We start from the raw sequence: 24,960 nt of genomic DNA, 5'->3' as shown, positions 1-24,960 counted from the left end.
TTGCACTGCCAACCATCATCATAATAATTTCTATAAAACAGAGAATAAACAGCTAAAAAAAATTGGTGCAATTTAAGTGGCACGTCTTCACATTTCAGTTGAGGTTTTCCTCACTCTTTCGATTATTTAAATCAGCAGGTTTCCCCTTATAACTGAGATTTTATATCCACCCATGTGTTTTTAAACCTCTCTTGTCTTACCGGTTTGTTTCCTTCCTTTCTTGTTTTACTTAAATAATTTTATCTGCAAATCTTCTTTGAGCTCCACATTTTTCCACCCAGAGAAATCAAACAGTAGTTAATATCACAGCTTCTCATCTTTCTATTGTAGACTTTGTATAAACAAACAGATCTCAGACTGTTACCTCATAGCCAAGTGAAGACCGAGGTGAGCCAAAAATTCAAGTAGCTCTCTTGACAGATACCACAGAACTCTTTCCTGCTATTGGCCTATAGGATGTAGGCTAGATCCTAACCCACATTGAGCTCACACTTGGCACATCTGGAGAGGTGGGGAAGGAAGGTGGTTCTAAACCACCTTTCAGTTGCCCAGTGGTGGGGCTACCTCTGACTAAATTTATAGCAGCCTAAAGGCTGCCCTAAGTTGCACTGGCTGGAGTGGTTGCTGAGCGAAGGATCAGCTGAAGCACTGGGCATTCTAACTCCATCATCTCCTACCCCTGACATGCCCCCTCCTTGCTGTAAAGCTGGTTACTTTGTCTTTATGTGATCTGAAGTTTCCCCTACTCCAGAGAGTTCGTGGCTTGGGGCAGCTTTAAGTGTCCTTTGTGCAGGTCCAGCAGTGCAAAGGTTAGTTCGGGCCTGATCCTATGCTCACTGATGTCAATAGCATGCCAGGGTGGATGCAGGTTCCTGATTTCACAGGTATGCCATACTAAGCGGTTGAGGGCGCACCAGCCCTCCACAACTGCACCCTCCACACCAGCACTGCAACCCTACTCCTGGCCTAGTGTAGAGGGGAATCCCCAGGAAGGGGAGGAGAGGGACCAGGGAACAAACCCTCCCCTCACTCATCCTGCAGCAGCGGTTCCTGTCCCACAGGGCCGGACCTGGCTCCCTGTCATGATGGAGGGGTAGCTGGGCCAAATTTGAATAAGCAGCACTGTGATCCTGTGCACCTGGTCGTAACACCTAGAGTGGGGAACCGGTCCCAGCCCTGCAGGACAAAAGATGCCACTTCAAGGCGGGGACCAGGCGGGCTCGCTCTCCAACCCCCTCCAAGGATCTGCCCTCTGCACTGAGCTAGGAGAAGTGTGTGTTTGCCTGTTTTTGAATTCTTGGTTTCATGTTTTCTGTGGGTGAAATTCAACCCATGAACCCACACTAAAGTTGCCACTAATCGCAAGGCACCCACTGACTTTAATCATGCAGGATCAGTAAAGGCCAAAGATCTGACCCTCTGTCTTCTTACTGAGTTTCTGTTGCCATCACACTTTTCCCAGACAAGATTTACAGTTCTTGATTATTTTTTTATTTATAAAGTCTGTAAGTGAGAGAAGAAATGGCACATCATGCTGTAGCTGAAACCTTGCAAATTACTGCTACACTTACAATCTGATGTCATAAACAAGCCCAATTTTGCAGGTCTACCCAGGTGAGGAAGGGTTTTCGGGTTGGCATTATAGCTACATTACATCAGAAGGTAAAGAACCAGAAGCTGCATTGTGTGCAGGAAGGCACTATTTTATCCAGTCACAAATATCTGAAATAATAGCAGCAGGGATATCAAACATTACTGGCAAAGTATGTTCTTTTCATTTTTCTCCCAAGGTTTCTTCATGATGCCTTACCAAGGCTTACAGGATAAACTATTCTCCCTTTGGTGGTGTCGCTTTCTGGAATTAGCTTTATCTGTTTCAGGAGCATCTAGAACTATATAGCACAAAATGTTCAGAGGGGCCTGAATATTCACTGCTTCGCACCTCACTTACATTTGCACAAGAGGGTGTAAAACAGTGACATTTTGCACCAACTTTGCACAAGTATAAACGTTTAAGTTTCCTCTGTCATAAGTGAGGAATTTCCCTTTCTGAGGCCTTCAGTAAAATTTTCTAAAGTGCCTAAGTAACTGAGATCTGCTCTACACCTATAATTTAGGTCAACCTAACTACATCGCTCAGGACTCAAAAAAAATTTCACATGCTGTGCAACACAGTTAGGTCAGCCTAATCCCCACTGGAGACTCAGCTAGGTTGATGGAAGAATTCTTGGATCAACCTAGTTACCGCCTCTCGAGGGAGTGTATTTATTACAGTGATGGAAAAACCACTGCCACTGTAGCGCTTGTAGTGTAGACCAGTGGTCTCCAAACTTTTTTGATCACACACCCCTATCAGTAAAAAAATTTTGAGCACGCACCCCCTGCCGCGCTGGCTCTACCATTTTTGAAAAAAAAAAAAAAAAAAAAAGCCGCTCGGACGAAGAAAAAACAAACAAACAAACAAACAAAAAAACCGGTCCTCCTGCCACACACCCCCAAGGATCCTCTTGCGCACCCCCTGGGGAGTGCGCACCCCACTTTGGAGACCACTGGTGTACACATACCCTTAGAAACCTAAGGCCTTGTCTCCACTCAGGTTGTGCTGCTTTAACTATACAAATACAAAGTGGTACCACAGAATCATAGAAGATTAGGGTTGGAAGAGACCTCAGGAGGTCATCTACTTCAACCCCCTGCTCAAAGCAGGACCAACACCAACTAAATCATCCCAGCCAGGGCTTTGTCAAGCCGGGCCTTAAAAACCTCTAAGGTTGGAGATTCCACCACCTCCCTAGGTAACCCATTCCAGTGCTTCACCACCCTCCTAGTGAAATAGTGTTTGCTAATATCCAACCTAGACCTCCTCCACTGTAACTTGAGAACAAGGAGCAATGGTCTGTCATCTGCCACCACTGAGAACAGCCTAGCTCTATCCTCTTTGGAACCTCCCTTCAGGTAGTTGAAGGCTGCTATCAAATCCCACCTCACTCTTCTCTTCTGCAGACTAAACAAGCCCAGTTCCCTCAGCCTCTCCTCGTAAGTCATGTGCCCCAGCCCCCTAATCATTTTCGTTGCTTTCCACTGGACTCTCTCCAATTTGCCCACATCCTTTCTGTAGCGGGGGGCTCAAAACTGGACGCAACACTCCAGATGTGGCCTCACCAGTGCCAAATAGAGAGGAATAATCACTTCCCTCGATCTGCTGGCAATGCTCCTACTAATGCTGCCCAATATGCCATTGGCCTTCTTGGCAACAAGGGCACACTGCTAGCTCATATCCAGCTTCTCATCCACTATAATCCCCAGGTCCTTTTCTGCAGAACTGCTGCTTAGCCAGTCCGTCCCCAGCCTGTAGTGGTGCATGGGATTCTTCCATCCTAAGTGCAGGACTCTGCTCTTGTCTTTGTTGAACCTCATCAGACTTCTTTTGGACCAATCCTCCAATTTGTCTAGGTCACTCTGGACCCTATTCCTACCCTCCAGCATATCTACCTCTCCCCCCAGCTTAGTGTCATCTGCAAACTTGCTGAGGGTGCAATTCATCCCATCATCCAGATCATTAATAAAGATGTTGAACAAAACTGGCCCCAGGACTGACCCCTGGGGCACTCCGCTTGATACTGGCTGCCAGCTAGATATCGAGCCACTGATCACTATCCGTTGAGCCTGACAATCTAGCCAGCTTTCAATCTACCTTATAGTCCATTCATCCAATCCATACTTTTTTGACTTGCTGGCAAGAATACTGTGGGAGACCGTATCAAAAGCTTTGCTAAAGTCAAGATATATCACATCCACTGCTTTCCCCATATCCATAGAGCCAGTTTTCTCATCATAGAAGGCAATCAGATTGGTCAGGCATGACATGCCCTTGGTGAATCCATGTTGACTGTTCCTGATCACCTTCCTACAAGTTCTTAGACTGGTAAAGCTTAAGGGAAGGGAATAAGCTGTACCAGTATGAGTACATTTATATCAGTATAAATGTGTCTACACCATGGGTTGTTCAGTGTAAATATTTCAATTTTTTTTAATAAAAGTTTCAAACCCTGACCAAAATACTTATGCCAGTACAAAATCTGTGTGCAGACCAGGTGTAAGTCCCATTGACTTTCAATAAGAAAAAAAAATTAGGCTTCTCTGAGGCCTTGTCTACACAAGTTATGCCACTTTAATTAGAGCACTTTAATTGAACTGCTGTTGCATGTCCACACTATGCTCCTTGTGTCGGCAGAGCGCATCCACACTAGCAGCTCTTGCACTGACACGGAGCAGTGCACTGTGGGTAGCTATTCCACTGTGCAACTGGCCGCAGGGTGCTTTGCAGTGCCTCATGGGGCAGGTACAGTGTCACATGATGCAGATTTCTCAATCCCTTCATTCCATGGCCATAGTAGATTGTCAGCTGCTTTTCAACTGAAGTGTGGGGTGGGAAGGAGAGGAGAGTGTGTGACAGGGTGTGTGTGTGTGTGTGGCGGGGAGAGACAGAAACAGTGTATGCGTTGGGGGACAATGAGTGTGTTGGTATGCTGTCTCTAAGTTCAGACAGCAGACTGACCAACCTATCATAAGGCTGAGGTAGGGGGACACCTCCCCCCACATCAGCCCCCAGCTCTGCACAGCAGTCTTTCTCCCCGACTCCCCCGCAGAAGAAGCAGCCCACTCTGCCTGCCTGCGGTTCTGTGATTCCCTCCAAGTTCTCCCATAGCCTTCTCAGCTACCGGGAGCAGCATCCTCAGCAACCCTGTGAGCTCTCCATGCTGAGGAATGTCAAAGGAGCACTGCAGTCCCCTCACCTTCATGCCCCTAGCACCCTGCAACAGCAGTCTGCCTGCTGCCATGTTAATGATTTGATCTTTGCTGTTGGAGCAGAGCAGAGTGGCAGGCACAGCTGTCAGAACTTCCCAGAGCTTTGAAAGGGGAGGGGCACATGCCTGCAGGACAGCTGAGATCAAAACACTGAGCAGAGCGGTCACCGTGAGCGTTGTGGGATACTGGGGGAAGCCAGTTATATCGACATAGTGAACAGCCGCTTCTACACTGGCGCTTTGTCGCTTTAACTTTGCCACAAAAAGCTTTATTCCTCTCGTTGAGGTGGTTTTATTTTGTCAGCAAAACAGCAGAGTTTTGCCGCCAAAAGCAGCTTTGTAGTGTGTACACCTCCACTGTTTTGTCAGCAAAAGGCAGCTTTTGCCGACAAAACTTTGTAGAATAGACAAGGCCTAAGTCAGGGCATGGCTACACTTGCAGATGTAGAGCGCTGTGAGTTAAACTCGCCTTCGTACAGCGCAGTAGGGAAAGCACTGCAGTCTGTCCACACTGACAGCTGGCAGCGCAGTGGCATGGCCACATTTGCGGCACTTGCAACGGCATTGGGAGTGGTGCATTATGGGCAACTATCCCAGCATGTAAGTGACTGCAACACGCTTTTCAAATGGGAGAGTGTGACAGGGCGTGTGTATGTGGGGGGAGAGAGAGTGGGTTTTTGGGGTGCTGAGAGTGTCTCAGCATGCTGTCTTGTAAGTTCAGACTCCCCTCCCCTCCCCCTCGCCTCTCTCTCACTCACTCAAAGCAAACAGTAAATGTTTGCTTTTTCTTGGAGCTGATAAGCAGCCGGCTTCTCCGAAACGGAGCTTTGAAAGGGCATTTCTGCATTCCTGCAGCCGATTTCACAACAATGACAAGAGTGGCCACTTGACTTAAGGGGATTATGGGACATTTCCGGAGGCCGATCACAGCACAGTAATGCAACACCTCGTCCACACTGGCGCTGCAGCGCTCCAGCGGGGGCACAGCAAATGTTATTCCACTCGCCAAGGTGGAGTACCAGCAGCGCTGTAGCCATGGAGTCAGAGCCCTCTACGTGCCTTGCCAGTGTGGACGGGGAGTGAGCTAGGGCACCCAGGGCTGCTTTATTGCGCTGTAACTCGCAAGCGTAGCCAAGCCCTCAGTTAGGCCTTGTATACCAGCTATACAGGTATAGTTATACCTGTATAACCCCTTGTGTGGACATGCGTAGTCTGGTGTAAGAGTGGGCTTTGTTGGTTCAGCTTCAATCCTTTCCTACGTGTCCACATGGGAGTTATACCAGTATAACCTTATAATTCACACCTTAGCTTATACCAAAAAACTACCTTTCCCATATAGACAAGAACTGAAAGCACTTTAGAAAATTTTACCCTTGACCAAAATTGTACTGGTTAAGTTAAAGGTATTTTATACCAGTATAGTTCAAGCAGTGTGAAACCTTGTGCAGACACTTTTAATACAATATAAACATGGCTTATATCAATTTCACTTAAGGGTCACACAAGGTTCATTTTAAACCAATTTAAACTTAAACCAATGCACTTTTGAATAAAGATGAAGCCTAATTTGATCAGTCTTATGGGTATTTTAGGAACAAACAGCGACATATGTTGCATTCAAATGAGCAAAAGTATGTTGATAGCACTAAAAAAAAACCCCACACCAATGAAACATAGGATATCTGTACACAGCAATTAGACACCCACGGCTAGCCCGTGCCAGCTGACTTGGGTTCATGGGGTTTGAGCTAAGGGACTGTTTAATGTGGTGTAGATGTTTGGACACGGGCTGGCACCCAGGCTCTAAGACCCTGCGAGGTGGGAATGTCCCAGAGCTCGGGCTGCAGCCAGAGCCCAAACATCGACACCACAATTAAACAGTCCCTTGGCCTGAGCCCCATGAGCCCAAGTCAGCTGGCACGGGCCAGCCGTGGGTGTCTAATTGCAGTGTAGACATACCAATAGACTACCTCAAGAGCCCAGAAGGATCCTGGCCAGTTAGCACAAGCAGAGGCAACTTTATAGCTATTAAACATAACTGACTTTGGAGCTGGGCAGGGATCCAGAGGCTTAGCATCTGGGTGCTGTAATTGCCAAAAGCAGGATAGCATAGTGGAATACTCCACCCTGGCTTCTTTTGTTTGTTCTTTATTATGAATTATTTAAAACAAAACATGTTCCTAATCATCAGGCCTTCTCTCTATATTTTACAATCCCTTTCTCAAGCGATTGAGGGAGGTTTTGTGGCGGGGAATAAGGTTGAGAAAATCAAAAATAGTGTCTACTTTAGGAACTTGTTATTACATTTCTTCTACTTTTATTTACTGATAACTGTGGGACTGATCCAAAGCCCACTAAGTCAATAGGAAGACTCTACCTGCAGTACATGGAAAATAGTTAATGCATTAGTCCAATGAGATATGGGCGTATTTGTTACGGGAATATGGGTTTCCAGTACTGTGCAATTAGGAAAGTACTCTATAGTTAAGAGTCTGTCATTTGCTAAGATCTCTTTTTGTAGTTGTTATACAAGTGAACTCATTAAAAATAAAGCTCAGTACACACTCCAAAGAGAAGAGGTAAGGTAGTAATTAAGAGAATTGTGCAAACTCTTCACCTGCCTGTAGCAAAAGTATCATTTGCAAGCACCTATATATGAAAAGGTTTGCTAGGCTACTTTCCTCCATGAATAAACAAGTTCTTGTATAGGTGAGAAACCCACACTCCTTTGGGTCAACCCTCTCTATATAAGTTACACCCTCTGGGGAGGAAGCTGGGAATCAACAGCTGGAACAAGAGGCAAGGAAGGCCATGGTTGGTTTTGCTCCCAACTCTAGGGAGCCAGCAATCTCCCCCCACTCCCATGTACACCCGCCTCAGGAGAAAGCAAGAAATACAGGGGACAGGAAGTCCACCAGGCCTTTAGATACTTTCAGTAACTTTTTAACCCAGGCACCAGCTGATTGTCAACTATCACCCCCACACACACCTCACCCCCCACACACAGAGTGCCTGAATCTATTTTTTAGTAGCAAACAGAGGGGAAGAAGGGTGGTAGAGCATGTTGGCTGGGGCACCTGAACAGAGGGACAGGGAGGAAGATGGTTGGGAGGGGGAGTTAAAAAAGGCTAACAACCAAGTTATGTACTTTTGTTATTTTGCTTGCATGTTGTCTGTAGATTACTAGTTAATGTCTTGTCTATTTAGATCATAAGCTCTTGAAGGCAGGGACTGTGTCTTCCTATATTTTTGTACAGTGCCTGGCACAGTGGGGCTTCAAGTGTGATTGGGGCCTTGGGACACTACTGCAATACAACTAATAATAATGTACCCAAGTGTACCCCACAGAGCCATGGAAGAACTGGAACATTTTTGTTATAATGTTCTTTCAGGACATTACCACTAAAAAGTGATGATTTAGTAGCAGCATGCTTAGCCCCTCAGGCATGAAGGGGCCCCTTACATCGCTCTCTGTTGACTCCCCCCCTCCCCCAAGCCAACAGCTGCACTAGCATTGAAGAGTGCCACAGAAATGATTGCCATAAAAAAACAATCAACCAACAAAAACAAAAAAACATCGAGGGAGTAAAAAGGGAGAAACTGAGATGTTGGGGGCACCAACAGAGGCTCAAAGAAGAATCCCCTCTTTCCATCAAAGAAAAAAGAATACTAACGCTCTCTTTCTTGTTGTCATCCCTGTTTTCTAAGCACAGAAGAGCCCAAAGATAAATAATACCCTTAAGCAAACAACCATATTATCACATAATCATAAGGCCAAATCCTAACCATGAATTATAGGGGTAGGGAGAGGCACACAAGCCCCAAACAGCTGCCTAAATTGGTTGTGCATGGGCTGGCCAATCCCAAGGACAGGATCTGTGTGGGCTCTGCTGGTGGAAGCTGTGAATCTGATTGGGAGCTGGGGAACCCAAGCAAATGGCTTCCTCCCCAAGTCCCTCCATCTAGGTACTCTTATGGGCCTCATCACCATAGTATGAAGCAGCTCACAGGTATGGAGATATGTATCCTCGCACACTGTGCGGTAGGCAAGTGCTATTTAACAGATGGGGAACTGGCACATAGAGAGATTTTATGACTTCTCCAAGGTCACACAGAAAATCTGAGAACTGAACCCAGGTCTCCATGAACCCTACTCCCGTTCCTTACCCGTGCAACGCCATTCAGACCTTGATTCCATCTCTGCCTTATGCTAGGCTATGGCAGGTGCAGCAATCACTCCAGCCCTGCATTAACCCTCTCCATGGTGGGGAATGGGGAGAAAAGAGAGCTGATGTGGTTGTGTGTGTAGTCTATGGGGTAGCTGGGGGCTCTTTCCTCTGCCAACTACACCCCTTTTCTCATGTGAATACTATGTCTGCTCAGCTGCTCCCTCTCTCTTGCCCCTCCTCCACCTGAAATGTACTGTTGCCTCCCATCAGCTCCTCCCTTTCCCTCACAGGCCTCTCTTTGCTCTCAGCAGGGGAGGCAATGGGGCATGGCGGGGTGGGGAGGCCTAGAGATGCAGCAAGGAAGAGAAGCAGCTGAGAGTCCTGGGCCCCAGGAAAGCAGCAGTGAAGTGGAGGAGGAGGTGGTAGCAGCAATAGCCCTAACATAAAGCCGGCCAGTAAAGCAGGCCACAGGACGACAATTCAGTTTCGTGACAACTTTTAAGGTTTGAAATTTCTTTTCAATCCACCTTGGAACGAGACCAAAACCTTTCCAATGCGTGCATGAAACAGAATGATCAAAACATGTGGTTTTGGATTTAAAAGTCAGGTTTTTGATTTCTCTCTCTCTCTGGTCAGATGTGACCATTCAACCCTGTACTGCAGAAACATGTCGAAAACTTCATTGAAATCTATACGACTCAGCAAAAAACATTTCACTTGAGTGAAACAACATATTTAGATGAAAATACATTTATTTGAAAATGTTCTGCACAGCTCCAGGGGCCAACATTAATTGGGAGGTTGCTTTAAGTTATGGGGGGAGGCAGCCAGTATTAGGGCATGTCTACACTACGAATTTGCCGACGCAAGTTACGTCGGCATAAAGCTGCCACAGTTTGTATATCATGCATGTGCCTGCATTCTTGCCTCCTTGTGTCAACAGTGCACATACTCACCAGGAGTGCTTGTTTTGATGTACACTGTGGTGCACCACAGGTAGGTATCCCAGTGTGCAACCTGCCACGATCCAGTGCACTGGGAAGCTTTGGCAATGCATGGTGGGGCAGAAACGAGCCATGCGGGGTAGCTAGGTCTGCAGGGTCATGTTCCCATCATGCAGTTTTCTCCACCCCCTAATGCCATCTCTATCCCATAATTCTCATGCCTATTTTGAAAATCGTATGAACACTTGTGGGACCTGTTGCTGTCCACCATCTCTGACAGAAGCATGGAGACTGCACAGCTCTGCTGCACTATTGTCATGAGCGTTGCATGCACAGGATGCACAATACTCCGGTATTTACAGAGCTGCAAGAAGAGCCTCAGGGAATATGATGATTTCTTGGAGGGCAGATTGCTGTGGGACATAATGAGAACCAATTCAAGATTGTTGGTGGTGTTCACAGAGCAGCTGCAAATGGTGGAACATTGCTTCTGGGCCTGAGAAATGAGCACTGACTGGTGGGAACGCATCATAATGCAGGCTTGGGATGATGAGCAGTGTCTGCAGAACTTTTGGATGCGCAAGGCCACATTCTTGGATGTCTGTGCCAAGCTCGCCCCAGCCCTCCAGTGCAGGAACACCAGAATGAGAGCTGCACTGACAGTGGAGAAGTGAGTTGCAATCGCACTGTGGAAACGTGCAATACTGGATTGCTACCAGTCAGTGGGAAATCATTTCGGACTTCAGAAATCCACGGTGGGAGCTGTGACAGGGTTCCCTCTCCATTCGTGGCACTTCCTGCTGGTTGCTCTGGGGATTAGCTCCATCTCTCTGCTACACCCTCCTCTGCGGTCTCTCCACCCATCTTTTCTCTGTCTGCAGCTATCTCGCTCTCAGTGCTGCCACTTCCGGTCCGTGGCTTGGTCCTCCAGCCAGGTCACAAAGTCCCTCTCCTTCTGGGGTGCAGCGGGGTAGTCACCCATTCCTGCCCTGAGGGGTTAAAAGCTAGCCCTTGGAGAGGGCTGGGAGCCTTAGGCTGGGCTGATTGGGAGGCAGCCTCAGCTGTGGCCATGCCCCAAACAGACTCAGGTGGCCCTATAAAGGCAGGGAAGCCAGGGGCAGTCTCTCTCTGCTTGTAGAGAGAGAAGGGCCTGGCTGCTAGGGAGCTGAGCAGGGTACTGGGAGTGGAGCAGGGCTGGGGAAAGGCTAGAGGAGCTGGGGATTTCCAGCCTGGAAAACCCCCAGGCTGCGGGCCTAGCTGAGGGCCTAAGACCAGTACCGGGCTGCAGAAGGGCAGCCCAGCTATAGAGAGAGGCAGCAGGTCCAACCCAACCTTGCCTGTGATGAGTGGCAATCATACTGCAGTCTGCCCCAGGGAGCCAGGGCTAGATGGTGACTGGCAGTAGCCTTACACTGAGGCGAAGTGGGGTTAGTGGATGGGGGTTCCCCTGGGTGGGGAGACCCAGAACCTGAGAGTGTGGAGGTACTGCCAGGGGGGCAGCACCCCAGAGAAAGGGGCACCGGGGTCTGGGAGGGACATGGGGGCCCAGCAGTAGCGGATCACCAGCCAACAAAGGGCGCTCCAGAGGGCTGGTGAGCTAATTCCCATGGACGACCAGCAGGAGGTGCCGCAGGGGTGAGTCCGCACTGCTACATGGGGAAATCACAGTCTTTCTGGACCAGCTGTACATCAGGTGTCTGCCACGCCTTGAGCTGCTAGGGGAACCCAGTCCCACCCTCTAAGCTGGGCTCCAGCCCAGGGACCTGATAACATGCAGCCTAGGCCTGTACTGCCTTTGACCTTTGCTGCTATTTCTCTGGGCTTTTTCCTACCTAACTGGCACCCCCGCCCCAATCCTCTGGGCTCACCAGCTTCTCCACTCTCTCCTCTCAGGAAGGCAGGCAGCACAAACTCCCTGCAGACTCATACACGCTTCCCCCTTTCCAGGAGTGACTACCCTTCTCTAGCAGCTGCCTCCTAGCCTGTAACCAGCTACCTGTCTTTCTATAGGCCCTGCCTGTTCCTGCCCAGGTGATCCCGTTCCTCCTCCATTAGCTCTCTGGTTGTAGCCTAATTAGTAGGTAGGACCCATCTGGACACACCCATCTTTTGCCGGGCCAATGTGGTGCATGCCCCATCACAGGGCCATTGTCCTGCAAGTGTGAAAGGCCATTAATCGTCTCCTGCTACGCAGGACTGTGACTGTCAGCAATGTGCAGGATTGATTGGATGGATTTGCAGCAATGGGATTCCCAAACTGTAGTGGAGCGATAGATGGCAAGTATATCCTTATTTTGACACCAGACCACCCTTGCCACAGTATACATCAACACAAAGTACTATTTTTCTATGGTTATGCAAGAGCTGGTGGAGCACCGGGTATGCTTCACCAACATTGGTGGTGGCTGGTGGGGGAAGGTGCAAGACTCTTGCATCTTTAAGAACACAGGACTGTTCAGAAAGCTACAGGCATGGGGGGGTGGGGTAAGACTTTCTTTCCTGACTGACAGGCTAACGTTGGTGATGTTGAAATGTCAATAGTGATCGTGGGGAACCCAGCCTACCTCTTAATCCCCTGGCTCATGAAGCCATCACCAGCCACTTTGACAGCACCAAAGAAAGATTCAGCCATCTGCTCAGCAGGTGCAGAGTGACAGTTGAATGTGCTTTTGGAAGACTGAAAGGATGCTGGTGTTGTTTACTCACCAGACTGGATCTCAGTGGGGAAAAAATAAAAACATCCCAATGGTTATGGCTGCCTGCTGCATCCTGCACAATATCTGGGAAGAAAGGTGGGAAAGTTGCTGCCAGGTGGAGGTAAAACAGGTGTCTGCTAAGTTTGAACAGCCAGACACAAGGTCTATCATAAGAGCTCAATGCAGAGCTATACAGCTCAGGAAGGCTTTGAAAGACCAATTTAAGAGCGAGCTACAGTAATATGTTGTGGTGTACTATGCTCCAAATTGCCCTGCAGTTTGGAGACCTGTTAGGAATTGTGTGGTGCTTGGTACACACCTATGAACATAATACTGACATAATGCACCTATTAATGTTGTGGTGCTTACTGTACGTTTGTGATTACTACACTGTGTTTGTCACTGATCCTATGGGTTGTGTCATAGTGTACAATACCACTACTTTCACTGCCACCAGACATTATGCACCATATGTTGGAACCCAATAAAGATTAATTACTTTCCAAACAATTGAGTTCTATTGACTAACAAAAACATCTTAAAACAAATTCTGTGCAAGTTAAAAGCAAATACATTAAAACCTTAATAAATGTATGGAATAGAGTGTAAAGAAGGAATATTTATGTCCATTTTAGCTACACACACATCAACAGTGACTCTCCCAGGTCAGTGTATGTGAAGCTGTGGTTGTTCTTAATATCCCCCAAGATGGAGTGGTAGAGGTAGCGATGCAGCCCCTGATGCCACATGGACTGTTGAGGGGGTTCATAGGGAGGTGCTGTAATGGAGTTCTCCAAGGACCGCAAACTGGGCCGGATTAACGCAGGGGCTTTAGGGGCTATAGCCCAGGGCCCTGAGCTAAGCGGGGCCCCAGCGCAGCGGGGCTCAGGCTGCCTGCATACCGTGGCTCCATACCTCTCCCAGAAGTGGCCAGCTGCTGGCACGTCTCTGCGGCCCCTGGTGGGGGGGGAGGCAGCAGCTCCTCACGCTGCTCCCTCCCCCAGCACCGTCCCCGCAGCTACCGTTGGCCAGGAACCGGCCAATGGGAGCTGCGGGGGCGGCACTTGTGGGCGTGGGCAGCACATGGAGACATGCTGTTCCCCTCCCCCCAGGGGCATGCAGAGATGTGCCAGCAGCTGGCCGCTTCCGGGAGTGGCATGGGGCCACAGCATGCAGCCTGCCTGAGCCCTGCTGCACCAGTGGCTGGGAGCCACCTGTGGTAAGCACCTCCCAGATGGAGCCTGCACCTCTTGCACCCCCTCCCGCACCCCTGCCCCAGGTCAGAATCCCCTCCTGCACCAAACTCCCTCCCATAGCCCGCACCCCTCACTGTGCATGGCATCACCTACAGCAACAGCCATGGTGAGTATGGCCAGCCACAGGTGAGGGAAATGAGGAGGGACTTGCTCAGATGCATGAAACTATATGGAAGTACAGGGCAACAGCACTGATTACACTGGTCACACTGGTCTACAATTTTTGAGAAGTCGTCTGCTTCAGAGATAAAATGTGCTATTTATTATGTATTTTGATGTGCTGAATTCAAATATGACAATTAAAACAACTGATTGGCTACTGTTTCTAAGATATTTAAGTTTTTACATTTTATATCTATGTATATTGTGTCGATAGTAGAGTTTTAATCATAAATTGTAAACCCAGGTCTTTTCATGTGTTTATGGTTGCTTTACATGATAATATTTCACCTGTCCTGTTTATGTAACACTTTAAAAATCAGCAAAAGGGTTATATAAATAAAATTTATTATGAAACAAAAGGCAAAAAATTATTATGTACATAGTTTAGTCCTATTCAGTGTCTACTCGGCGCTTCTTGGCTTGTCTCTTGTATTCATTAAATGGAGCATCTCTTGTCACTGTCCAGCAATAGTCTGCAAGCATTGATGGGCTCCATTTGCCCTGATAGCGTTTCTCCATTGTTGCAATGTCCTGGTGAAATCGCTCGCCGTGCTCTTCGCTCACTGCTCCGCAGTTCAGTGCAAAAAAATGTATTTTTAGTGACATGTTGCAACCAAGGCTTTTGTATGCCTTGAGGAGGTTTTCCACCAACAACCTGTAGTTGTCTGCCTTGTTGTTTCCGAGAAAATTTATTGCCACTAACTGGAAGGCTTTCCATGACGTCTTTTCCTTGCCACGCAGTGCATGGTCAAATGCATCATCTCGAAGAAGTTCACAAATCTGAGGACCAACAAAGACACCTTCCTTTATCTTAGCTTCACTTAACCTTGGAAATTTTCCACGGAGGTACTTGAAAGCTGCTTGTGTTTTGTCAATGGTCTTGACAAAGTTCTTCATCAGACCCAGCTTGATGTGTAAGGGTGGTAACAAAATCTTCCTTGATTCAACAAGTGGTGGATGCTGAACACTTTTCCTCCCAGGCTCCAATGACTGTCGGAGTGGCCAATCTTTCTTGATGTAGTGGGAATCTCTTGCACGACTATTCCATTCGCAGAGAAAACAGCAGTACTTTGTGTATCCAGTCTGCAGACCAAGCAAGAGAGCAACAACCTTCAAATCGCCACAAAGCTGCCACTGATGTTGGTCATAGTTTATGCACCTCAAAAGTTGTTTCGTGTTGTCATAGGTTACCTTCATATGGACTGCATGACCAACTGGAATTGATGGCAAAACATTGCCATTATGCAGTAAAACAGCTTTAAGACTCGTCTTCGATGAATCGATGAACAGTCTCCACTCATCTGGATCGTGAACGATGTTGAGGGCTGCCATCACACCATCGATGTTGTTGCAGGCTACAAGATCACCTTCCATGAAGAAGAATGGGACCAGATCCTTTTGACGGTCACGGAACATGGAAACCCTAACATCACCTGCCAGGAGATTCCACTGCTGTAGTCTGGAGCCCAACAGCTCTGCCTTACTCTTGGGTAGTTCCAAATCCCTGACAAGGTCATTCAGTTCACCTTGTGTTATGAGGTGTGGTTCAGAGGAGGAGGATGGGAGAAAATGTGGATCCTGTGACATTGATGGTTCAGGACCAGAAGTTTCATCCTCTTCCTCGTCTGACTCAAGTGAGAATGATTCTGGTGCATCAGGAACCGGCAGTCCTTCTCCGTGGGGTACTGGGCGTATAGCTGATGGAATGTTTGGATAATGCACAGTCCACTTTTTCTTCTTTGACACACCTTTCCCAACTGGAGGCACCATGCAGAAGTAACAATTGCTGGTATGATCTATTGGCTCTCTCCAAATCATTGGCACTGCAAAAGGCATAGATTTCCTTTTCCTGTTCAACCACTGGCGAAGATTTGTTGCACAAGTGTTGCAGCATATGTGTGGGGCCCACCTCTTGTCCTGATCTCCAATTTTGCAGCCAAAATAAAGCTGATAGGCTTTCTTAACCATAATGGTTATACTGCGCTTGTGTGATGCAAAAGTCACTTCACCACAAACATAGCAGAAGTTATCTGCACTGTTCACACAAGTACGAGGCATCTCTGCTCACTTTGGCTAAACAGAAATGTGTCCCTTTGCAAAATCAAACACTGACAAATAAGAGCGCACGACACTGTATGATTTCTAGAGCTGATATAGGGCAATTTGTTCAGCAAAGTGATGTAAGCTTCGTTATGATTGCATCATCCATGACTTCTAGGAATAACATGATGCAATTCATATCATGTATGATGCAATACCAGCTACAGATTGCATCATTCATTGTTTTGCCTAAAAAGCAAGTACTGTCCAAACCCAGTCATAGATTTATTCATAGATCCAGTCAAAGATGTATTTTAGTCATTTCTGGTTTAAATTGAGATCCCTTCCCTTTATAACTCACTTATCCTCCGCCATTCCCAAGTCAAGGGACCAGAGGCGTAGCGATCACCCTCCGTACCCTCCAACCGGAGGGGGCCCCGCAAGGAAGGGGGCCCCTAAAAGTGGCAAAATAAATTCCGCATTCCAGTTTCTGCATTGTAAGGGGCCCCGCCCGGACATATGTTCGGAGGGGGCCACCGTTCGGAGGGGGCCACGTTCTTTGTTGCTATGGCCCTGCAAGGGTCGTATATACTGACCCAATAGCATATCTTGAAAACTAGAGAAAATCAACAATTTTAAGCATCATTTTCGTTCTCAGTGACCCAGAATTAGTAAAGTTTGACTACATTTATTTCAGAAGCATTTTGGCTGTAGAGCAGTGTTACCGGCATCATTTTTCACAGGTGGTGGTGATTTTAGATGATATCTCACTCTTGAAGGTAACAAAGGCACAGAGAGCACAGCTGCCCGGGACCCTATGCTGCTAGTTTATTGCAATGGTGCCTGCCAAAGTTATCGTCAACTGGCATGGGAAAGCGTCCTATCACCGAGGAAGAAATAAAGCTGCCATCCCTAAAAACCTTCAGGAGAGGATTGCAAAGTACCTCCATGGAAGTTTTATCAATATCTCTCAGGAGAATTCCAGGGACATCCCTGCGTACATAAACAAACTGCTCTGCATAGTCTCCCTGCCAAACTCTAAAGGGGAATGACAAGTAGATAATTCTACCTATATTTGTTGTTCCACTACCTCTTCTAGTACAAGTAAATTAATGAAAAGTCGATAGCTGTGTCTTGCTAAGTTGGGGGCACCATTACTGTAATGGGAAATAAATGTACACACCAGAGGTTCCTTCCCCTGCATGAGGCTCACCTATGTTCAACGGCTTGGATTGACTGGACTGCAGTGGATTCTCAAACAGGTCCTGGCTCACAGCCTATCTGGTCACATCTTGTCCTCCTCTTCCTCATCCACTTCCTCCTCACTGTTCAGGCCAGGGGCCTGTGACTCGGGCTTCTCAGAGGCATCCATGGTGGTGTGTGGCGCGGTTGTGGGGTCTACGCCAAGTGTGGCATACAGCTCTTTGTAAAAGCGGCAGGTCTTCAGCTCAGCACTGGATTGATTGTTGGCCCCTCTGGCTTTCTGATATGCTGCTGCGGTTCCTTCACTTTCATGTGGCATTGCTGAGGATCCCTGTCACACCCTTTCTCCTGCATCCCCCACGCAATCTGCTCGTAGATTTTGGATGTTCCTATGGCTGGTCTGTAGCTGTGCTTGCACAGCCTCTTCTCCCCACAGGCCCAGGAGATCCAATATCTCCTGTCTACTCCAGGCCAGAGCATATCTGGAGTGTGTAGCCAGCATGATCAGCTGAGCAGTTGTGCACTACAATGAAGAGCTGCTAGTGGTGTGCTCGCCAAGATGCACCATCAGGAAAAAGGCATTTCAAAAATCTGTGGATTTTAAGTGTGGGGGGTGGGGCTCCTAGTCTCAGTGACTCCTGGGCAGTGTCATTAACAATTGTGACCAGAGTGGTCAGTGTCGGGCATTGTGGGACAGCTTCTGGAGGACTGTTAGGGTTGATGTAAGTAATGAAGTGTCTATACTCACTCTTCGTTGATCTTAGCACATTAACCATGGCTCAATGCCGCTCGGGGAGATGGTGTTACTATGTCAGTGTAATGGAGAACTAACATCAGTAGGAGACAAATTTAAGCGTAGACATGCACAACTAAGTCGAGGCAAGGCGGCTTACATCAGCCTAATTTTGTAGTTTAGACCAGGCCTTCTATAATTGTGGGAGAGGAACAGCCCCCTTACATTAATTAATAATTTTTCAAAGCAAGTTTCTACAACAGCTTGAGCAGTGAAAACTAAAACTTATTTTAACATAGCTGGCACAAATGATACCAAAAGCTACACTGGCCTATCTAAAAAGGACAGAGACAAGTCAGTACTGTCTGAAATAGTGGAAGTTCCACATATGCTTGGGTGAGAGAGGGGTCTGCTCAGATGTGTGTAACTTGTCTACAGAAGAGATACAAAAGGTACTTTTAAAAAATGTGTTGCAGTGTTTAACAGACTGGGATGTGTTAAGAGTGTAATGCATCACACAGATCTAGATACCACTGAGAGATAATATCTATTGACAGACAACATTTAAGAGGCTAAATAATCCCTTCATCTGGCAGGAGTTCAGATCATCTATCCTAACCCCTCATCCTAGATGTTTTCATTTGTGTGCTGCATTATTGAGCTAAATTCTGCCAGTTCTTTTTGGCGGGTATGTTTTATTTGCATTTGATATTCCAAAAAAAGGGAAAGTGTAACAGTAGTCTTTGGAGTGAGTAGATATGGATCCCAAGGATATGACTGTTTTATAACAATGACCCATGGCAGGGGACTAGGGTGACCAAATGTCCCGATTTTATAGGGACAGTCCCGATTTTTTGGGTCTTTTTCTTATATAGGCTCCTATTACCCACCACCCCCTGTCCCGATTTTTCATATTTGTTGTCTGATCACCCTACAGGGGACTGGGTCCAGAAAATAAAGACCAGTCTTTTACTAGCACTCCTGGGTCCCATATTTATTAAACAAACCTTATGCTAGCTGAGAACAGAGCTGATCATCTCAAAACTCTTGTGCTAATTAACTGTATTTAAAACAAAAAAACAACCAATCAAACCATACAAAACAACCCTCCCCCTAAATTTTTTAAAAAGCCTTGTGCTTCCACAGCACATTCTGCTTTGATCATTTTTGTCAAAAAGGAGGTGGCTTATCTCTCCTTCCCAGTGTCAGTCTGCACCAGGAACACAATATTGGTTTAACAACCAATGCCAGAAAATTATCTGAACCCTCAGGAAGAGGGAAGGTCTTTTTAAAAAAATCAATTCATTGGGCCTTGCAGCCTCTATCTGATTTTTGATGCTCAGCTTGAGTACAAGGATCTGATCAGGAGTATTTTCAAAACCTAACTACAATACCTTAACAATAGACCATATTCTTACCAGACATTCCATTTTCAACTGCCAAGTAAGCATTTACCCCTCTAGTATAAAACATACCATAGTTTGTTTTATTAATTTTTAATTAAAATTTAACAGAGTATGTATGATTTCTAGCAGATGGAGGACAAGGCACAGCTTTGACCCTGGTTATGTTTTTGTTTAACCCCCTTCAGAGAAGCACAGTCACTGTGCTTTAATATACAGCCTGTCACCACCAAACCTGTTAGTGTACATTATGGACTAATAATACTAATTATATTGTCAAACAATTCAAACTGGGTAACAATACAAGCTCCTCTGAAATGAGATGTGCTATAGGTAATGAAACCCACTTTTCTTTATACAGTCACAAAACCCTGATTTGAGCAATCTGATGTTAAAATAAATAATGGGTCTGATTGCCCCCTCCTATAGGAAAACCTAGGGAGGAAGGCAAGAAGGAGGAAATCTCCTTCTAAATTTTTTCATGGATGTGTGTGGGGGGGTACTCCCTCTGGACTAACCTTAGGATGGGTGAGAACACACCTGTGGAAACTTAACACAGCCTAAAGAAATTTCCTGGGAAATTTCTGCTGGCTAGGGAGGGGGCAGATTCATGTCTCCCTGGTCCACCCACTCACCACTTGTCGATCTCTGACATGCAGAATGCCCTCCAAAGGGTCTGGAGCATGTGAAAGGTGGGGTGGGCAGGAAAGGGGGCAATTGCTATGGAGACTACCGACCCTCCTTTCCACGAAGAGAGGTGTGATTGATGTGCCGAGGGTCCCCTCTGCTCATGGATCACGGGGGCACAATTGGACCTAGTTTATCTGAGGTACTGTAAGAATGGAAACCACATTTCAGTCTTCAGTAGAATGTTTGTTACCTGCAAGTCACCTGCAGTTAGTTTCCTGCAAGTCTCGTACAGTATTACAGGGCTCTATGGTGACAATGAATCTAGCCCATCAAGAGCAGGAAGCGTAAGGAGTAGGGCCCATGACTTCCATCCAGCTCATTTCGTTAAGTTAGCTCTCTCTCTTTGAAAACAAAATTCAAATGAAGCCAATGGAACTCTGTATGTAATGGGTCTGGATGGCAGTTGAATCTCTTACCCTATGAGTAGGGCCCTACCAAATTCACGACCATGAAAAACGTGTTACGGACCGTGAAATCTGGTCTCCCCTATGAAATCTGGTCTTTTGTGGGCTTTTACCCTATAGTATAGAGATTTCACCGGGGAGACCAGTATTTCTCAAATTGGGTGTCCTGACCCAAAAGGGAGTTGCAGGGGGGGTCATAAGGTTATTTTAGGGGGGGTCACGGTATTGCCACCCTTACTTCTGCACTGCCTTCAGAGCTGGGTGGCTGGAGAGTGGTAGCTGTTGGCCAGACACCCAGCTCTGAAGGCAGCGCCCTGCCAGCAGCAGTGCGGAAGTAAGGGTGGCAATACCATCCCATGCCACCCTTACTCCTGCGTTGTTGCCTTCAGAGCTGGGCAACCAGAGAGTGGTGGCTGCTGACTGAGGGCCCAGCTCTGCAGGCAGCAGCGCAGAAGTAAGGGTGGCAATACCATACCATGCCATCCTTACTTCTGTGCTGCTGCTAGAGGTAGCTCTGCCTTCAGAGCTGGGGTCCCGGCCAGCAGCCGCCGCTCCCCAGCTGCCCAGTACCACAACTCCCCCTACAATAACCCTGCGATGCCCCCAAAACTCCTTTTTGGGTCAAGACCCCTACAATTACAACACCATGAAATTTCAGATTTAAATAGCTGAAATCGTGAAATTTATGGTTTTTAAATTCCTATGACCATGAAATTGACCAAAATGGACAGTGAATTTGGTAGGGCCCTGCCTATGAGACCTGAATTTGGGAACAGCTTCATGACTCTTGCAACTGCAGGATTATAAAAGTTGAAAGGATTATGCAGATGGTTTCCTTAGTCTGTCTCTGTGCTAGCAGTAGTAGTATATTGGTTACAGGAAGGCAGGCAAACACACAGAGCCAAAGGAGGAGGAATCAGGAAAACACCACAGGGGCGGGAGAATGACAGGAGGAAGGGTGTGAGAGAGAATCTACTCATACTCACACACTTTTTCCCTCAGATGCTATCCCTGGAAGTTGAAAACGTGCTCTCCTAGGACAAAGCCAAGTGTAAGAGAGAAAGAGGAGGCTAAGTCTGGTCCCTGGCACAAAAAGAAAAAGAGGAGCAGAAAGGGGACCCTTTCTTGGTAGTGGGGCCTCTTCCCTGTGAAGATCCTCCTCTAACATACACACATAGTACTAGTCACTATCCTGCTCTTCTTGTGTAAGATTAGAAGTGAGAGAACTTCAGCTCAATTTTGCTTTGAGCTGCCGCCATTTTTTTGTCCCCAACCTCCCAGGCTTCAGGTTCATATAAAAAAAACAGTTTAGAAGACTCTACGCTGATGAGAAAAAATGATGTCCCAGGTTAACAGCTGGTATAAATCTATAACTTCAGTGGAGGTAAACCAGTTTACACCAGCTGTGGACCTGCCCAGGAGCGGTGCCAGGGTTTTTGCCGCCCTAGGCGGCAGCACTCCTCCTCTGAGCATTCGGCAGCGGGGGTCCTTCCGCTCCGCGTCTTCGGGGCACTTCGACGGCGGGTCCCAGAGTGAGTGAAGGACCCGCCGCCGAATTTCTGCCGAGGGTGGCAAAATGCCGCCCCCCCAAATCCTGCCGCCCTAGGCAACCGCCTAGGGTCGCCTAGTGGAAGCGCCGGCCCTGGACCTGCCCCACATGTCCTTTCTAAAAGGGGTGCTACATCGATAGCTTGATTGGTGTTCCCTATTGTGCCTACGGACTGGAGGAGAGCTGTTAGATGTTCTCTCATTCTCCTGGTTTCGATACAGTTTACTGACAGCCTGTACACTATTTACACACACTTTCCTACAGATGAATTATTTTGTACTTTGGTGCTGCAATGCTGCCATCTGCTGGAATAAAATCCAAACGTTAACATTGTCCAGGGAGCCCTTAGATTACAGGAAAGAAATACATCTTTTAAATCTCTTTCCCCGGTGGGGCAGTTTGCTATAGAAGTACGGCTGACATATTTTTCTCTTCTGTGTTCATCACAGACCTTGGTTTTGCATTTTAAATTTTTTGCATAATGTTGACATTGATGAGAGTTTGTCTGAGTAAAAGCCAGAGGATTTGGCCACTTCCACCCCCACATATATGATATCCCAGGAAGGTCTGTATGTCAGTGGTTATACAGAAGGTGGAAGATTTGGGGCTGAGGAGCAATTATAGCCAAGGGCACCAGGGCAAACTCCTATAGAAAAGGCCACCAAATGTGTAGTCAAAACAGAGTAGATGAGACCTTGGGTTCTGAGGCTTTCATTTGAAAGACACACACACACAGGCCTGATTCCGCTCTCACTTATACTGATATAACACCATCGATGTCAGTGTTATGATTCCTGATTACATCAGTATAAGTGAGAGCAGAATCAGGCCGAGATTGAATTCTATGTGAATTTATTTTCTCTCACTCAGAAGCTGAATGGCTAAGTCAACCACACCAGGACTCAAATCTATGGTTTCAGAGATTACATATGTCACAGCTGAGGGTTAGTCACTGCGTAATCCCCACCGACCATACAGCGAGTAGTTGCAATTTGGTGACTAGTATTGCCATAGAAATGTCATTTTGATAAAGGAAAAATGAAACTATGGAAACTTTCAGTCTGTTCATCAAACCTGTAAGAAGATGGAACAATGCTAAATACTGGGCAAAGAAATTAGCCTCGATCCAAAGCACTTTAAAGTAAAAAAAATTAATAAATCCTAGACTACAGAAGAGAACAATTAGTTCATTCTATTCACTCCCTGCCAGTACAGATAAACAGTGAACAACAATTCTTATTAGCCATAGCATGATGTACTGAACAGTATGGGCCCAATTCTCCTCCCATTGGTGTAAATCAGGAATAACCACTGTAGCCAATGCAGTTGCACAGTTATAATACTGGTATTATAAGTTTCCACGAAAGCTTATGCTCCAATACGTCTGTTAGTCTATAAGGTGCCACAGGACTCTTTGTCACTTTTTACAGATCCAGACTAACACGGCTACCCCTCTGATATTTAAATACTGCCCTCTGTTGTTGATTCCCTCATTGTTAGCCTGTTGGAAATGATTGCCAGACATGCACATGCTTTTATCTACACTATATTGTATCATGTGAAGCTCTCTTTTATTGCCTTCCATCTTTTTTGCTCTTTTTATTTCTTTGAAGAAATGCAGGATTATTATCCCAAACATTAGCCAGCTGGCATGCTGGGGGTTCTTTAGCTGGATTCAGGGGTTTCTCTTTTTCTAATCCTCTCTTTATGGATAATCCTTTGCTACATTCTAATGATTCTTGGCTGTGGAATGTGTGTTTTGTTATTACTACCTGTTGATTGGAAATTCATTTCATTCGGTGTAAACAGTGCTAATCGTTTGCTAATGAAAATCTCACAGAGATCAATGCAGATCAGGATTATGTTGGTTTTCACGGTGATTAATGCTCCCGTCCCCCCATTCTTTTTAGGTTTCTTCATTAATTTTTACTTTTAAATGTTAAGCTTAATTCTACATATAGGGCCCAATCCTGCAAGGTGCTGTGTGCTTCCAAGAATCGTTGTGTGCACTCAACTCCCATCTGAAGTCAATACAACATGGCAGGATTTGGTATTTTGTAAGCTGCAGGTTGTGTGCATGCAAGTGTATGGGCACAGACACAATGAATTACTTCACATGCAAATGCTGTAGCCTCTGAGGTAAACACGGTGACTATTTAATTGCAGAAAGCAAAAGCACACCCCATGTTTTAAGCTGGTATTCATTTCCTGTCCTATCTACTTGAAATTGAAGATGGAATTTAGGTAGGAATACTGTAATTTCCTAACCTGGAATTTGGCCAGCACTCTTTGGCTAACATTTCTACACTTACATACATTATTTATATTCCAATAATGCCTAGAAGCTTCAGTCAACATGCGGGCCCTATTACTTTGGGCATTGTGTACACACGCACACAAAAGACAGTCTCTGCTCTAAAGAGTTTACAATCTAAATAGACAAGATAGATCAACAGAAACAGGCAGATGAAAAGCAACATCTATGCCAAAATACAGAGCTCGTTAGTTACATTTTCCCTGATTCCCTGACCCCCATTAATTTCTTCAGACCAAACACACCCATCCTCATTATATCATGAGGGGCAGCCAGCCTCCTTTCACCCAGTTCATTTCATGAAAAGAGCTGCAGGTGCAGTCTGGTGAAAAAAAACCAACACTCCAAAATATATGTATATATAAAATCAGGATCTCTAAAGAATGTGTCAGGATTTTGGTCTGGTAAAATGAAGGTGAGACCCAAGCCAGTTATCTTCACGTAAAGGCCCCTGTGAATGGGGTCCATTGCAATTCAAACATAACCTTAAACAAATATTTAGGGCCCCTTGCTCCCTTTCATCATCATATATGTAAAGGAACCAGCGTTCACAGAAGGGAAGAGTTTTGCCACTGCAAAAGCTATTATA

The sequence above is a fragment of the Terrapene carolina genome, unplaced genomic scaffold, assembly GCF_002925995.2.
Source record: "Terrapene carolina triunguis isolate 2854851 unplaced genomic scaffold, T_m_triunguis-2.0 Scaffold84, whole genome shotgun sequence".
NCBI lineage: Eukaryota > Metazoa > Chordata > Testudines > Emydidae > Terrapene > Terrapene triunguis.
The sequence above is the reverse complement of the archived record's forward strand: the minus strand, read 5'-3'. Positions refer to the sequence as shown.